Raw genomic sequence first — 16,665 nt, 5'->3', positions numbered from 1 at the left:
TTTTCATAACTGTAGTTTTTATGCTCCAATAAATGTGAAATCTTTGTGGAGTGCTACAAAGGTGATTGTTGTTGTCTAGTAAAAATTTCAGGAGTTTAGGATTTATAGTTTAAGAGTTATAAAAATAACAAATGCCCTGTATTGCTTTGCTTCTACTCTGAACTGTTCTACATGTTTGAATTAATTGGCTCAGTTAAGTTATGAATCATGACTTGGTGAAAATACATGAGTTGTGGTACTTTTCTTATGCTTTCCAAAAAGTTAAATATCATGATTTTTGGCTAAGTAGATCTTGAGTTATACTTGCTTAAATCTTGGTGACTCTATATTTACTTCTCATCTACATGCTTTTGTCTGAGGATGTCACTTATGCTAGCAACGTATTTGGAACTTATATTAATGTAATCATTTCAAAGTTATGTTGTTTTCACTAATCAGTTTTGAAATCCAAACTTGTACTATTATTTATGAACTTATTTGTAATATTATTTCCGCTGCAACTATGCGTATGTGATGTGTATTTGCTTAATCACGCGATCTTGGTTGTGATGTTGATTTACCGAGGTCCTGCGTGACACTCGGCGGACTACCGGGTTTATATAAGTGAAAGTATGCTCGTGTCAACGTGTTAAGCGGGGACAGCCGTACTTGATCTTGTATAAATTGGGCGGTTCTATCACAATACACTTCATCAAGATTTCCTCCTTCGTGTTCTTGTGCCACAATTTGCCATCGACGAGCAGATACTACTTACTGCGACGCATCAGGCGTTCGTTTTCTGTCTTATCAGTGTAACTGCTACTATCTGTCAGGTACTTGATGAAAGGTACTCTCCAGTCAGGCTCCGTAGTGGTCGAAGGTGATTTGGTGGTGTTCGACATCGGAACCATAGCCACCAATGGCTGGTCTGGAGGCTTGTCGACCATAGGATCTTCTTCTTTGTTGGAGGTCATGAGCAGGTCTTGAACAAATACACCATGTGAGACTTTAGATCGGGATGATCCTAACTTTGACAGCGCATCTGCTGCTTGATTTTTGTCTCGGACCACATGTGTGTACTCGATGCCATAGAACTTGCCTTCCAGCTTTCTAATCGCTCTGCAATATGCGTCCATCTTTTCGCTGGTCGTATCCCAGTCCTTGTTGAGTTGGTTGATGACTAGAGCCGTGTCTCCATAAACATAGAGATGCTTGACACCGAGCTCGACCACAATGCGCAGACCGTGTAGGCATGCTTCGTACTCGGCGGCGTTATTAGACGCCAGGAAATAAATCCTGAGGACATATCGGAGCTGCTCCCTAGATGGTGATACGAAAAGGACTCCTACACCTGCACCGTCGATGTTGAGAGAGCCGTTGAAGTACATCTTCCAATACTCGACGAGCCCCTAAGAGGCCGGTGTGCTTAAGTCTGTCCACTCAACGATGAAATTGACAAGGGCCTGAGACTTGATTGTAGTATGGCTTGCAAATTCCAAGGAGAAAGGCATAGCTTCATTGCCCATTTGACGATGCGCCCATTTGCATCCTTGTTGCGAATGATGTCTCCCAGAGGGTACTCAGTCATGACTACCACACGATATCTGTCGAAGTAGTGTTTCAACTTTCGGGATGTAATTAGTATGACGTAGATTAGTTTTTGAATCTATAGGGTACCTGGTCTTGGATTCATTGAGCACCTCACTAATGAAATAGATTGGTCGATGTACCTTGTAGACATGGCCGGGCTCATCGCGCTCGACCACCATGGCAGTGGAGACCACTCGATTAGTTGCCGCAATGTAAAGCAGGAGGGTTTCAGTCTTCTCTGGGAGCAGTGAGGACTGGAGGTGATGTAAGGAATTGTTTCAGCTGTGTAAAGGTAGTGTCTGCTTCCTCCGACCACTCAAACTTCTCGGATGCTTTGAGCAGCTAGAAGAACGGTAGTCCTTTTTTGCCTAATCTAGATATGAAATGACTGAGGGCAGCCATGCATCCAGTAATCTTCTGAACATCCTTCACCTTTTTGGGTGGCTTTCATCTCCAAGACAGCTTTTACTTTCTCTATGTTAGGGCGTATGCCATCGTGACTGATGACGTTGCCGAGCAATATACCAGATGGAACACCAAAGATGCACTTCTTTGGGTTTAATTTCCATTGGAATGTGTGAAGGGCTACAAAGGTATGTTCTAGGTTGTCGACAAGGGTGTATGCTTCCTTGGTTTTATCAACTACATTGTCGACATAAGCCTCGACGAGGTCAGTCCTTTATCTCGTCTTTGAGGCAGGCCTATATGGCGCGTTGGTAGGTAGCCCCAGCGTTCTTAAGCCCAAATGACATGGTCGTGTAGCAGTAGGTGCCGAAGGGCGTGATGAAGGATGTCTTGATCTGGTCATCCTTTTTGAGAGCGATCTGGTGATAATCAGAGTAGCAATCGAGAAAGGAAAGCAGCTCGCAACCGGTAGTTGAATCTATGACCTCGTCTATGCGAGGTAAGCCAAAGGGGTCTTTAGGGTAGTGTTTGTTGAGATCAGTGTAATCAATGCACATTCTCCATTCCTTATTCTTTGTGCGTACAAGAACTGGGTTGGCTAACCACTCCGGATGATACACTTTTTTGATAAATCCGGCTGCTAAAAGCCATGTAACTTGTACCCTAATAGCCTCCTTTTTGTCATGAGCGAACTATCGTAGCTTCTGCTTGACGGGTTTGGCCTTGCCATCGACATTTAAGGAGTGCTCAATCAAGTTCCAAGGTACATCGGGCATGTCAGCGGGTTTCCATGCGAACACACTCACGTTGCTTCTTAAGAACCTAACGAGCATGTCTTCCTATTTAGGATCTAGGTTGGCCCCGATAAGGGCCATTTTGCTAGGATCGCCGTCGACCAGCTAAATCTCTTTGTGCTCTTTGGACTTGATGTTCTTGCGTGGGGCCTCGAGCTCTGGGATCTCTAGGTGATTGGCTAGGGTGTTCCTAGCATCGAGCGTGGTCTCAGCCATGCGAATAGAGAGGTCGTGAGCCTCTACTATTTTGAAGCTATCATCCTCATAGGTATAAGCTGCATATACGTTGCCCCTAAGAGTTAGAACCCCTTTCTCAGTAAGCATCTTGAGCACCAAATACCTATAGTGAGGTATGGCCATGAACTTGGTGAGCGCTGGTCGACCAAGGATAGCATGGTAGGTGCCTTCAAAGTCGGCGACCACGAAGTTGACATAGTCAGTGCGGAAGTGGTCTGGGGTACCAAATTGCACAGGTAGCGTGATCTGCCCGAGAGGTGTAGAGCTCTGTCCGTGGAGAACACCCCAGAACTATGCCTTGTATGGCTTGAGATTAGCCTAGGTTATCTTTAGAGCTGGCAAACTATTCTTGAACAGTATATCGATGGAACTGCCGCTGTCAATCAGCACTCTATCGAACTGAACCTTGTTGATACAAGGATCGAGAACCAGAGGAAAATGCCCTGGCTCAGGTATTGCGGCCCATTGGTCCTTTCTGCTGAAGGAAATCTTGCAGTGAGACCAAGGAGGGAGCCATGGATCGGCGATGAGGTTGTCAGCATTGGCCACGTTCAAGCAAGCGCGGGTGAGTAGCTTGCACTCTCGCTTAGTCTCGATGGACACTCTGCCCCCAATGATGGTGTGGACGCGATCAGGTTGGCTTGACAGTACTTGTGATGGGGATCTAGCATCTTCATCATCGTTAGTCCTCGTTACGCTGCTCCCCTATGTTGTTAGGCTTGTCAGATTTATCCGGAGCCTGTTGGCGTGTGTAGATGGATTTGAGAACACGGCAATTCTCCATGGTATGGTTCGACTTGGGATGGAGCTGATAGGGTCCCTTCAATGCTTTGGCGTAGTCTTCTTCATAGTTGCGACGTCTGCCACCTTTTTTAACAGTGTTGACTTCGCCGTCATCTTCCCGAGCATGCTTGCCCCAGTAATCGTCATGGCGATTACGCCGCTGATTACGCTGGTCGTGGTGGTCGCGGGAATCATTGCACTGGTTGCGGCGATCAAAATTGTCGTTCCGACCACGGTTGCTGCGGTAGTTGTCGCAGTGTGGGGGTGGTCGGAACGTGGAACCCTTGCTGCTTCTTCGATGATTATCGTTTTAGCATCATCGACATCCGCATATTTTTTAGCAGTGGCTAGGAGCGTTGTGACCGATTCAGGTCTTTTGCGAAGGAGCTTGTCCCTTAGGGCATCATGGAAATGGAGACCAGTGATGAAAGCTTTGATTGCCTCATTGTCGGAGATTGACGGGACCTTGATGCACATCTCTAAGAAGTGTCAGACGTACTCGTGCACTGGCTCATCTTTGCGATCTCAAATCTGCTACAGATCATATTTGTTGCCGGGTTGTTCGCAAGTAGCAATGAAGTTGTCGATGAATGCTTGCTTGAGCTCTTGCCATGAATCAAAGTAGTTCACCGGCAAGCTGACTAGCCATTGGTGGCCTGCATGGCCGACGGTGACTAGGAAGTAATTAGACATGACGTGCTCATTAACCATGGCTGATTTGTACATGGTTTTGTAGAGCATGACCCATAACTCAGGGTTCTCCTTGTCGTCGTACTTTTGGAGTTTTTTGAGCTTGAAGTTTTTGGGCCATATGACTTGGCGAAGGTGAGGGGTAAACTGCTTCAAACCTAGAGGGCCATGGGTAGTATCATATTCCATATGGCGATAGCTTTCGTGGGATGCATGATCGTTGGCTCTTTGGTTAATGCGATCACGCAGATCACGTTCTCTGAGGGAATGGTGGAGATTGTTATTGCCATCACGGCGATCCCGATTGCCCCTCTGGTTGACTCTGTGACCATGGTTATCATGGCAATTGTTCGCGGTTGTCTCAGTCGATTATCGTCCCGGTTGTTGCGGTAGTTGTCATCCCGACCACCATCATGACCACTATTTCTGCCTTGACGGTTGTCTGATGGGTCGTTGTTGCGCGAGCCACGTTGGTTGGGTGACTGTGGGCAACTTGAGTACTAGCAGCTGTGGCTTGATTTGACTGAGACGGATGGAGCCCAAGCTTGGTTTGCAATCTCTATGGTCTGGGCCATAGCAGCCGTCAGGTAGGCTTGTACATCATCACGAATTGCCTGGGTTTCTAGGGTATTGGGTAGTCATTGCATTATTGCCATAGCAACAGCTACGTTGGCGCTTGGAGTCCTAAAGACCTACTTTTCCCCTACCCTATCAAAGGCATTGTTGAGGTCACATGGTTGGAACCTTATGCATCGTGCCTCCTCTTCTGCCTCGGCTTTGGCTTGTCTATGATTAAACTGGTCAATATTGCATGCTTCGCGTGCTAGCCTTTCTTGTTCTATTTCACCAACTACCGGTGGTTCATCATTACTGACGACATTGATCAAGCCTCCTCACCTTGGTGGGAAGGATGGGAATCATGGGAACCCTAGGGAGTGGTCTGGGATATCCAGATCGTATTCAACTTCTTCATTGTCACGATGCTAGAGCTCAGTGTGGACTGAGCCATTAGATGCGATGTCGGACAGGGAGCTTGAGCCACCCTCTTGAACTATGTGGACCGATCCTTCTTGATAATCCTCAATCCAAACCATGTTGACGAAGTTGCGTAGGCCATAGGGCTGAGCCTGGTAATTCTCCATCAAGGCTTTGCACTCAGAGAGCCAGAGACCTATTGCGGGGGCTGATCGGCGACGAACAGAGCGCCCTTTAGGAGTAGACGTGACCACGAGATCCATACCGAGTCATGCAGGACAATTGGCCCGAGCTGGTCAGGTAGATCTATTGTGGGTAGTGGTTACCTACTCAGTAGGTTGATTTTGAACCGAATCTACCAGAGCTAGGGTTTCAGCAAGCTTGGTGCTGACCTGATCGATGGAGTCGAGCAGGTCGGTGTTGTTGATCTGCCTCCCTTTGTAGCGAGGAAGCGAACGATGGGTTGTCGGCGTGACTGAAGACGATGCTAGTGTAGCCAGAGCTAGATCCAACGTGGTCGGAGCCATAGCCAATGCCGGTGAAGCAGTGGTCAATGCAGATCGGATCCATGCCTCCTCCATGGTCATGGCGATGAAGTTGTCGGAGCTAGTGGTCTAGGTGATCTGGCCGATGGTGAACATGAGGTCGTTTGGCATAGCCATGGATCTGGGGATGATGACCATCTTGTTCTTCTAGGGAGCAGTATGCACACCCCCTACCTAGCACGCCACTGTCGATGAAATATGGTCGGCAGTCTACCTAGGGGTATGCCCAAGGTAGTAGATTATTGGTAGACAGATGCGCAAGCTAGAAACAAGATGGTGACGCAAGACAAGACACTGAGGTTTTATCTAGGTTCAGGCCACCAGTGAAGGCATAATACCTACGTCCTGCGTCTAATTGTATTACTATATGTCAATGAGAGATGTTTTTGAGAGGGGTCCCCTGCCCACCTTATATAGTCTGGGGGGTAGGGTTACAGATCTAGAAACTAATCCTAACCAGTTACAATTGCCATAGGTGGCCGAATAAGGATTCCTATTCTAACCTGACCAGGATCTTGCTTGATCTCCAAGTCTGCCTTGATTCCTTATGTGGGACTCTGAGCAGATTGGCTAGGCCACGTGTTGTCTTCTAGTGGGCCGAACCCCCTAGTCCGGGCCTAGCCCAAGCCTAGCTGTAAGGGTATAGGGGTTAATACCCCCATAGTGCCCTCAAATGACTCCTCCAACTTCTTTCATGTCTCATGAGCCCCCTCAATGTTCTTGATTTGCTCAAATGTTCTCTCATCCACAACATCATGAATGGCACTAAGAGCAATGTCATTGTTTTGGAGTAGCACTTCTTTAGCGGTGGTGGAAGCCTCCTCATTAGGCAATCTCAATCTTGGTCTCCACCACCTTTCACACCTTTCTATTGATTGACTTGATGTATGTTGGTATTTATTAACTTGTCACTTGTTCAAGTAGTCACCTAAAGATTGTTGACATTTCTTAGCATCACTTTTACTAATTTGTCATCCCTAGCGAAGGTGCTAGAAATGCTTATTGGTACTACCTAGTGCCACCTCTAGAATGACACTAAGAAGTACTTTAGTATTTCATGTGACTAGATAGAATACATATAATTGAAAGGAATCTGCAAGTGCACAGATAATATACCATTGTAGCACTTCAATCGGGAGTATTCCAGGTATCATTATTTATATTTTTACCATAGGGAAGGACGGGCAGTGGGAATATATTGATAACTTATACACATGATGGAGAAATAAACCATAACCAAACTTCTACTCATAATAGGGGTAAGTCAAGAGATAAATGTATATGAATGGAAAGTAATAACTAATCATTGATCACTCAGAGTACTCCTTTCTATGCAATTAGCATGGCTAAGTAGAATATTAGAGGAATAACTCCTAAGTCATTATTAATTACAAGTCAAAGCATACGTTGTAGTGCAATTACACTTAGTAATCATGGTTAAGATCAACTTCATATCTACACATAAGGGATATTAATAAGGAAGATTAAGAACAAAGCTTGTCTTCCTTTGTAACTAGATCCTACTTATCCTATATTTGGGGAATGGACTACAAAGGACTCAATAGGAGTGTCACATCTTTCGATCTACCACATGGCCTAGAATATAGGGTATATTCATAGGTAAACAACGTATAAGCACCACGCTTACACAATGTCAACCACTCACCCCTAGATCTAAAGAGTGAGCGCTATACGAACTTATGTGTGAACATGACGATAATCTAACTATACTAAGCATATAATCAAAATAGACGATGAACATGATAACTAGGAACTTGATTAATACGAAGAACAATGTCATAACAATTGTAGCAAACATATAAAAGTAATGAGAGATACAAAAGAGACAGGGTACAAATGCTATACCAAACCACACTCTTGACATGATCAGAAATCCAAGCAAAGCTATGCCCTAGAATATGGTGGAGCTCTGATGATGATTAGCGTTTTTGTCTTGTCAAATGACTTGATTAGGGTTTGATGCCTTGGGGGTGGTAGGGGCTGATATATATAAGCCAAAGCATCAATCCTGAGCCCTTGGATCAAACCAACTTGAATGAATGGTGTAGATGCAATCTAGGAGGCGGTGGCACAACCGACATAACAAGACAGAGGCTGACGGGTGGGGCCACAGACTGGCCGGTCTAAAGGTGTGGCCGACCAGGCCCCACCTAGTAGCGTCTCACCCTCTACTTCGGTGTGGTGTCCTCTCAAGTCTTCTAGATCCTTTTGGTGTTGTTTATGCCATGGATAAGCAGTGATTAATTTTGACATCTAGGTCCACCTTGATGGTTCTCTAGATAAACCCTGACAGAAGATATAGATTCACGAAAACTCATGGAATTTGTTAGTTTAAACCTCTAAACCTATGTTGGTAATTATATTCATATCCTTATTCATATTGTATTGATGGTTTATAATGTTTATTATCTTCCGTCAACAAACTCCCTTAAGCTTAACCTTTGCTCATCCTAGAGCAATGCTAAACTCAGCAAAAAGGATCAGGAGTTGCTTCGATGTTTTCACTCCTCAAAAGTGCACATGCATTCAAACAAGAATTCTCCTCTGAATGAGAACAAACTGATCTGACTTTCAAACTTACCCATATTACCTTTAACCATGGGGCTTCTTAGCCTTTACTTGGGTTTTGAGTAATTGAAAGACAGAATGATCAAGTCAAGCACTATGTCTCAAGTTCTTTGCTCAACCATTATTCTAGAGTTTTTATACATTTTCAAGATAAAACTTAGAGCTTCCATTGTATGACACTCTCAAGTCTCTCAATATATGTGGTATTTGTGGATCCTCACCAAGGCAATATTGATGTTATTCCTTTGTCTTTCTACAACTAAGGCTTATGTGGAGCTTTATAGGAGTCAAAATAGCTATGAAAGAGCATACTTGCAATACATATGTTGCAAAGTCAAACCTCGGATCCAAAGAGAGTTGAGTCATACAATCAAATCAAGATGTGCATGTGTATGGATGTATGGTGGATATATATATGGTGGCTAGCCTAATTCTACTATGCTCCTTGAAAACATATCTCTCCTTGAAACTTGGAAATATTCTTGCAAGAAATCATAGGCTATCATATTCATCTCTCTTTTCTCTTTTTTAGGCAGGCATCTGAGTACCCATAGTTTTCAATATCTCAAACTACTTGTCCATTTTTACAACTCTTTTTTCTCTTTTTTATGAATAACTTTTGCATAGCCCAATGCTTCTTTTTTGCAACAAAACTTTTGAGAGATAGCAACAAGAACTTGGAGCATTTATTTGGTGAATAGGAAAACCTATCAAGCATGTTTTTGGTGTTTACTCCTAGTGTAGGAGTAAAACATTTTTGGGTGGATCTATATGGAATGGCATGTTTTTGCACCTACCCAATGTGTAGGAGTAGTGCATATGTGGGTGGTGTGTACGTGATCTTGATTTTAAGAGCATGACAAACCTCTCTTAAGGGTCAACAAAGCTTGACTAAACTCAATGCAAAACAAGCAGCATAAAGAGTGGAAGTTTTTTCTAGTGTAAATAACATATATGGCTCTGGTAGGAATTCAAGCTTTGCCATATAGGAACTCATCATGAAGCATTTTTATGTTTTTCAAAAGATAAATCTCTAGAACTATAGTATCACTTGGAACTAAGATAAACAGCAGCTTAGACCTTCTCATATCAGACCCATCAATTACCTAGAGTTAGATCAAGCATATGCTACCCACTGAGTTTCAAGTTTAGAATAAATTCTTATATCAAAATAGTCTTATCCAAAACTTGGGAGAATTCAAGGCTGAAAATTAGGTACATGAAAGGAATTACAACTAGAGCAATTATTCATCATTTCCATTTAAAGAGATTATCCTCACCGATCCATTTTATTTATTTAGCTCTTAAAATCAAATTTAAAGGAAACTTAACACACCTTTTATTTTGTTTTCTCACTTTTAAGATCACACCTTATTATAATTATCATAAAGATGAAACTTTTATTTTGCTTTTAGTTTGTTATGCATCTTTTTTTAGCAACTATATAGCAAACTTAGAAATAGTAAAACAGAAGGGAAAGTAATACTTAGCTAGATACATGGGGGATGCCTTCCCCCCAAGCTGGATGTTGTCGTGCTTGAACGTTGAAGTTGAGTGATTCTTCTCATAGTAGATTTCTAGTGGATTCCCTTCTCGTCCATGGGTGGAGCGAGACAAAAACAGCTAGGTGAATTTGCTCTTGATCATGTGTATCATCTTGAAAAATATCAACAAGAACACCAAAACTCAGTGGAACGGATTACTGATAAGGGGTTAGCGGTTCGACTATCCAGAGATCAGCAGTTCTTGAGGTTTAGAAATATTTCTGATTTGGCATAATTTTAGCAGGATGTCTGTCTAGTATTTTTTTAATTTTCTAATTTTGATATATAGAAAAATAAATATGTATGCATGGTTTTTTTATTAATTTTTATGCCGCCATGGTGAATGCTCTTGCGGGTTTTTACACTCCTAGGAATCATTCACATGGGGCTTAGGATTTTATGATGCAATAATACAATTTTTATTTTATTTTCTAAATGCAATGCTAATGTAGAAGAGTAAATATACTAAGGTGAAAAATAATTCATGCAATGCGAGGAAGTAAATATGGATAACTACCAATTTTACCTCCTGGTGAGGGTTCGGATTTTTTTAAGTCCTCTAGGACAGGACTTTTCTCCAGTCTTGTTCATTTTTTGGGTGCATCTGTTGGTCTCGAAGATGGAGACCTTGATGGTTGCACCTCTTATGATGAAGACTCTGATGATGTCACCTTTTCCTTCCATACTTGCTTTGACTGTGGACTTGACTTTGGCGGAGCAGGTTCATTTTTCACAACTTCTTCATCTTCTTCCTGTCCATTCTTTAGGGATTTATTCTTTTGCTGTTGGGATGGTTGACATCTCCTCTTGGAGCGGAACTTCTTTGGCTGCTCATAAGTGGTATAACTATTAAAATAGCAGCATATCTTTTCTCCAAGGGAATTGGAAGTGGACTTGTCTAGATCCAACATAGATGATCGCGCTTGTGGAGTTGAGGAACGACCTTCCAAGGGTGATGGGTGTGTCATCATCTTCTTCTCCCATGTCTAGAACCATGAAGTCAGCAGGAGCATATTGATCATGTATTCTCACTATGACATTTTTGGCTATTCCCTCTAGAAATCAGATTGATTGATCTACCATCTGCAATTGCATATATGTAGGGAACAAAGGTTCATCACCAAATAAGTATTCATACGTTACCTTGGACATTATATTGACACCTGATCCAATGTCGCAGAAGGTCTTATGGAATATTCTTTGTCCAATGGTATACTCGACCATGGGTATGCCAGGATCATCCTTCTTGGTAAGATATGGTGAAGCGAGGAGGTGGTCGTACTCTGATTGGAGTGTGTTGATCATGTTGACTAACTCTACTTATGGCTGCCTAGCTTTGTTCTTTCTCCTTCTCCTATCGCTTTTCTTCTTGCTCACTGTTGTCTCTTCAGGTAGGTACGACATATGTGGATGTCCAGGAGATTGCAAGATATGATCCTTGAAAGAGAACTTCTCCTTTTTACCCTTGATTGTGAAGCAGATTTTGGCACTGTCCACGTAGATGATGGCTTTTGCTAGTGCTTAGAAAAGGTCATCCCAAGATAATGGGTGCCCTTACATCTCCACCTATTTCCAAAACCATAAAATCTACTGGAACATATGATTGTTCCACTCGAACAATAGCATCTTCAAGAACTCCCTTGGGGTAGCAAAGGGACTGATCTACGAGCTGCAAATACATATTTGTGTACAACAAAGTATCTCCATTAATTATATCATAGATTACCTTTGGCATGATGTTGACACTTGCTCTGAAGTCATAGACAACTTCTTGGAAAATATGAGGTCTAATCGCGATGGGGATGACAGGTCTCCTCGGATTGCTCTTCTTTTTAGGCAAGGAATAACCTATCCACCTTCCTATCGATGGTTGTATACAGTAGTATGCTACATTGTGGATATCGATAAGATTTGCAGTTTCTAGATCTTCTGATTGCCCTAGAATCTTACCTTTGTTGGTCGGAGGAACAACAACCGCCTAGCTGAGCTATTGATAATTCTATCATTTTATTAAAGCTATGCTGGTTCTTAATGGCTAGAGGAGAAGCTATCCATTCTATTATTTATGTTTTCTAAGATCTTATCAATAGAAGCTAATTTTCTAGATAAGCCCTCCATAATTTTAGTTTGGATAGAAATCAATTCTCTCAAGGGTGGTTGATTATTGAAATTATTAGGGGAAATTGGCTAGCAGGACACCTACAGTGGTGGTCATTTGCTGGTGGACACCCAAAGTGGAGCTGTATGCTAGAAGACACTCTGGTTTGTTGTAATTATGCCAGAGGACATCGCAGGCCAGTTTCCACCGGTTGAGGAGAGAGAAAAATTTAGTTTGGACATCCGGTGCCCCTGAGCCACGTTTGGGTCTGGATGGACTAGCTAATAACCAACCCGAGCCTAGTCTGGTTCCCTGCGCTGGAGCAGAGGCAATCCAGCGGTGTCGTTTGATGGAGCTCCTGGCTTCAAAGGTCCCGGCAAGCATGTGAAGGGGATGGAGGAAGCCGAGGTGAAGCCGTCTATGAATAGGGCTCGGGTGGAGACGACCTCTAGAGATGGGAATGGGGATGACGGATCTCGACTTCGAGCCCGTTGTTCATGGTGGGGGCAAGCCAAATGGTGGCGGTGTTTCCCCCGCTAGATCTGGCTGCGTACAACAGGTAGTGCGCCTTCCCTAGCATGTGCACACCGCAGAGCACGATGAGGTCCTTGACATCAAGGCCATTGGCGGCGAAGGCCTGGACCATGAGGCTGATGTCGCCGTGCAGGAGCGGAAGCTCACCACAGCTGGTGGCATTGGATGTGCGACTGTACCAAGAGAGGAGCATGAGGGCGAGGGTGAGATCCCTGAGCGCGGAGATGGTGGTGGCAAGGTGCACGTCGAGGAGAGGGGAGCGGGGCATGCGTCGAGCGATGAGGCGTGCATCCGGGAGCAGGGTGTGAGGACATGAGGTGCGGCCGTGTCTGGTTGGGCCTGTTTGGGCTAGACATGAGGCGCCATCCGGAGGCACTCGGAGCTGCCAGAGCTGCGAGGCGACTCCGGTGAGTTCTGCCAGCTAAGCACCGAGACCCACAATAGCTTGAGGAGGCATTGTGCCACCTCCCTAGTCGTGGGACGGTGCGTAGGTTCTTTCCTGACACACCCCTCGATGAGCTTGACCACCATGACCATGGCGTCCTATGGGTAGCTCCCCGCCGGCAGCGCCGGGTCCACGAGCTCCTCCAGCCACTCAGCCACATCTAGTGTGACCTGCACCCGCTACGCCCATGTTAGAAGCGCCGCCGCGCCCATGGTGGCTGTGAGGAGGTGGTCCCGTAGCGCGCCATGCTCGGCGTACTCGGTGATGAGGTACCACCGGCCGCGGTGGTGGCATAGGCCGATGAGGCAGATCAGGTTGAGGTGGTTGATCTTCCGCATCATCTCCACCTCCATTGACACGTTTTGGTCGACCACCTCGACCGCCACAGCGTCGCCATTGAACGCCGCGCGGTACACCAACCCACCGATGTGCCGGTCGGGGCTAAAGTCGTCGGTGTCCGCCTTGAGCTCCGCCACCACAGCAATGCCAATGTAGACCCTGACATGGCTACTACTCTTCTTGCCTGGCACCGGCGCTACCACCGGCGGAGGAACCGGTGGCATCTGGATGCGCGACATGTTAGGTTGCACGCTGACGAGGATGAGCAGGGTGGTGTAGGGGAATATGGTGAACGACGACTGTAGCTAATTGGCCTCCGCGACGGTCTGGGCATCAACCCCGAACTGTGCGGCCATGGCGGCAAGTTTGTCGGACACATTGATGAGGTAGCTGACGAGGAACCTAGCCCTAGCCATGGCCTGCGCCGCGGTCGGGCACACGCAGCGGAGTGGCACGGGGAGGGACTGGCCGGCATCAAGGCTCTGTGGCGGCGCACCATGGAGCCCCTACGCCTTGAGCGCCTGGCACGACGTGAGTCCCTGGAACGTGTTGTTGGCAATGATGAACAGCGTGTCACTAGCCGTGGCGACGTACATGGAGTTTCGCTGGTAGAACCGGCCCCCTGGCGTGGCCGTGTAGGCGTAGGTCATTGGGACCAGCACTCGGGTGCCCGCTGGGAGGGGCGTGTCCGCCCTGACACCGGTGGCCTGCTCGTTGTCATTGTGCGCCAAGACACTGGCAGGGTCGACGCCGAGGAGCGCCCCAATGGAGGCAAGGCTCGAGCGCGGCGCCCGGGCAGTGAATGTGAGGAAGGTCGGGCAGGATGGTGGTGCACTACTATTGGCGGTGCCGCATAAGTAGCCTAGCAGACCCGCGGGTCAGTTATTAGCTGGTCCAACCAGTCCCAAACGTGGCTCAGGGGCACCGGATGTCCAAATTGAATTTTTCTCTCTCCTCAACCGGTGGAAACTAGAGTGTCTTCTAGCATGCAGCTCCACTTTGGGTGTCCGCCAGCAAACGACCACCACTATGGGTGTCCGCCAGCCAATTTCCCCAAATTATTATTACCTTGATAGTTACCATGGTAATTACCTTGGTAGTTCAGCCTTTGTTGCTGATTCCATCCTTGATTCTGTTGAGGATGAAAGTAGTTGTTATTAACAAAGTTCACTTCCTCATGAATTTCAAGACAATTATTTCTTGAATGCCTAGTGTTTCCACACTCTTCACACATCATGTGGGAATCTTGAATGTGCATGACTTCTTGCTTCTGATTATCTCGGTCTTCAAGCTTCATCATGAGCAGGTCTATCTTGGCAGATAGTATGTCTACCTCTTTGAGTTGGTGCATCCCTCCACCTCTCTTGTAGGTCTAAAGATATTCTGCATTCCAACCTTGGTTAGAGGCCATCTTCTCTATGAGAACTGTTGCACCTAGGACTATGAGTGACAGGAAAGCACCTCTAGTAGCAGCATCCATGTTCTCATGGGTACTGTTGGTCAACCCATGGTAGAAAGTCTACATGAGTAGCCAATTCTCCATCCCATAATGAGGATATTCTGATATATAATCTTGAAAGTGTCCCCATGCCTTAGGGATAGATTCATCATGTTGTCATTGGAAGCTTGAAATTCTCCCACGTAGAGCATTGGTCTTGCCTATGGGAAAGAACTTCACTAGGAAGGTAGGGGAGCAGTTATCCCATGTAGTATTTCTATCTTTGTTGGCATAAAACCATTGATTCACCTTCCCCAAGAGTGAGAATGGGAAAAGGTGGAGTAATATGGCGTCTCTGGTCACTCCTTTGATGGTGAAAGTGATGTAGATCTCCATGAAGTGTTGGAGATGCGCACTTGCATCTTCTTGTGCCTTCCCACAAAACTAGTTGGCTTGCACCATGTTGATGAGAGCTGGCTTGAGCTCAAATCCATTGTCCCCCACATTGACTATTGGTCTAGTACTGATGTTGGCTATAGTTGGAGCAGAGAACTCACGGAGAGTCATGTTAACCATGGCTTTAAAAACTGGTGTTAAGCTCTACTTGGTCTAGTTGCCTTTTGATTCTAAAGCTGAGACTTTCTTGAGTTTGGCTCTAGTTCTCCTTATTAATGCTTATGGATCTTCAACGTAGTTTGTCGAAAGGTCAAAACCGGTCATACATTACCCTGCATAAGATACAAAAGTAGACAAAACAAGGGTAAACCTATTTGAGTAGAGCTCAATGGTTATCTAGACCACATTAATAAGTATAAGTTTATCAATATTTTCTTCTTGTCTAGCTACCTTCCCTGGCAACAGTGCCAGAAATGTTTGTTAGGTATTTATTAACTTGTCACTTGTTTAAGTAGTGACCTAATGATTGTTGACATTTCTTAGCATCACTTTTACTAAGTTGTCATACCTAGCGATGGTGCCAGAAATGTTTACTTGGTACTACCTTGTGCCACCTCTAGAATGACACTAAGAAGTACTTTAGTATTTCATGTGACTAGATATAATATATATATAATTGAAAGGAATCTGCAAGCGTGCAGATAATATACCTATTGTAGCACTTCACCCGAGACTATTCTAGGTATCGTTATTTATATTTTTACCATAGGGAAGGATGGGCAGTGGGAATATATTGATAACTTATACACATGATGGAGAAATAAACCATAACCAAACTTTTACTCATAACAGGGGTAAGTCAAGAGATAAATGTATATGAATGACAAGTAATAACTAACCATTGATCACTCAGAGTACTCCTTTCTATGGCATTAGCATGGCTAAGTAGAATATTAGAGGCATAATTCCTAAGTCATTCTTAATTACAAGTCAAAGCATACGTTGATTAGTGCAATTACACTTAGTAATCATGGTTAAGATCAGCTTCATATCTACACATATGGTATATTACTAAGGTAGATTAAGAATAGAGCTTGTCTTCCTTCATAACTAGAACCTACTTGTCCTATATTCAGGGAGTGGACTACAAAAGACTCAACTGAGAGTGTCACATCCATGATCTACCACATGGCCCAGAATATAGGGTGTATCCATAGGTAAATAACGTATAAGCACCACACTTATATAATGTTGACCACTCATCCCTGGATCCAAAGAGTGAGC

At 44.8% G+C, this 16,665-nt stretch overlaps 1 pseudogene; it reads right to left on the bottom strand.

Moving 5' to 3' along the window:
* Positions 1 to 13,387: 13,387 nt before the first annotated feature.
* Positions 13,388 to 14,425, bottom strand: LOC136460824 (protein LYK5-like; annotated as a pseudogene).
* Positions 14,426 to 16,665: the final 2,240 nt, after the last annotated feature.

The sequence above is a fragment of the Miscanthus floridulus genome, chromosome 1 (assembly GCF_019320115.1).
Source record: "Miscanthus floridulus cultivar M001 chromosome 1, ASM1932011v1, whole genome shotgun sequence".
NCBI lineage: Eukaryota > Viridiplantae > Streptophyta > Magnoliopsida > Poales > Poaceae > Miscanthus > Miscanthus floridulus.
This window is presented reverse-complemented; position numbering and strand designations above follow the sequence as displayed.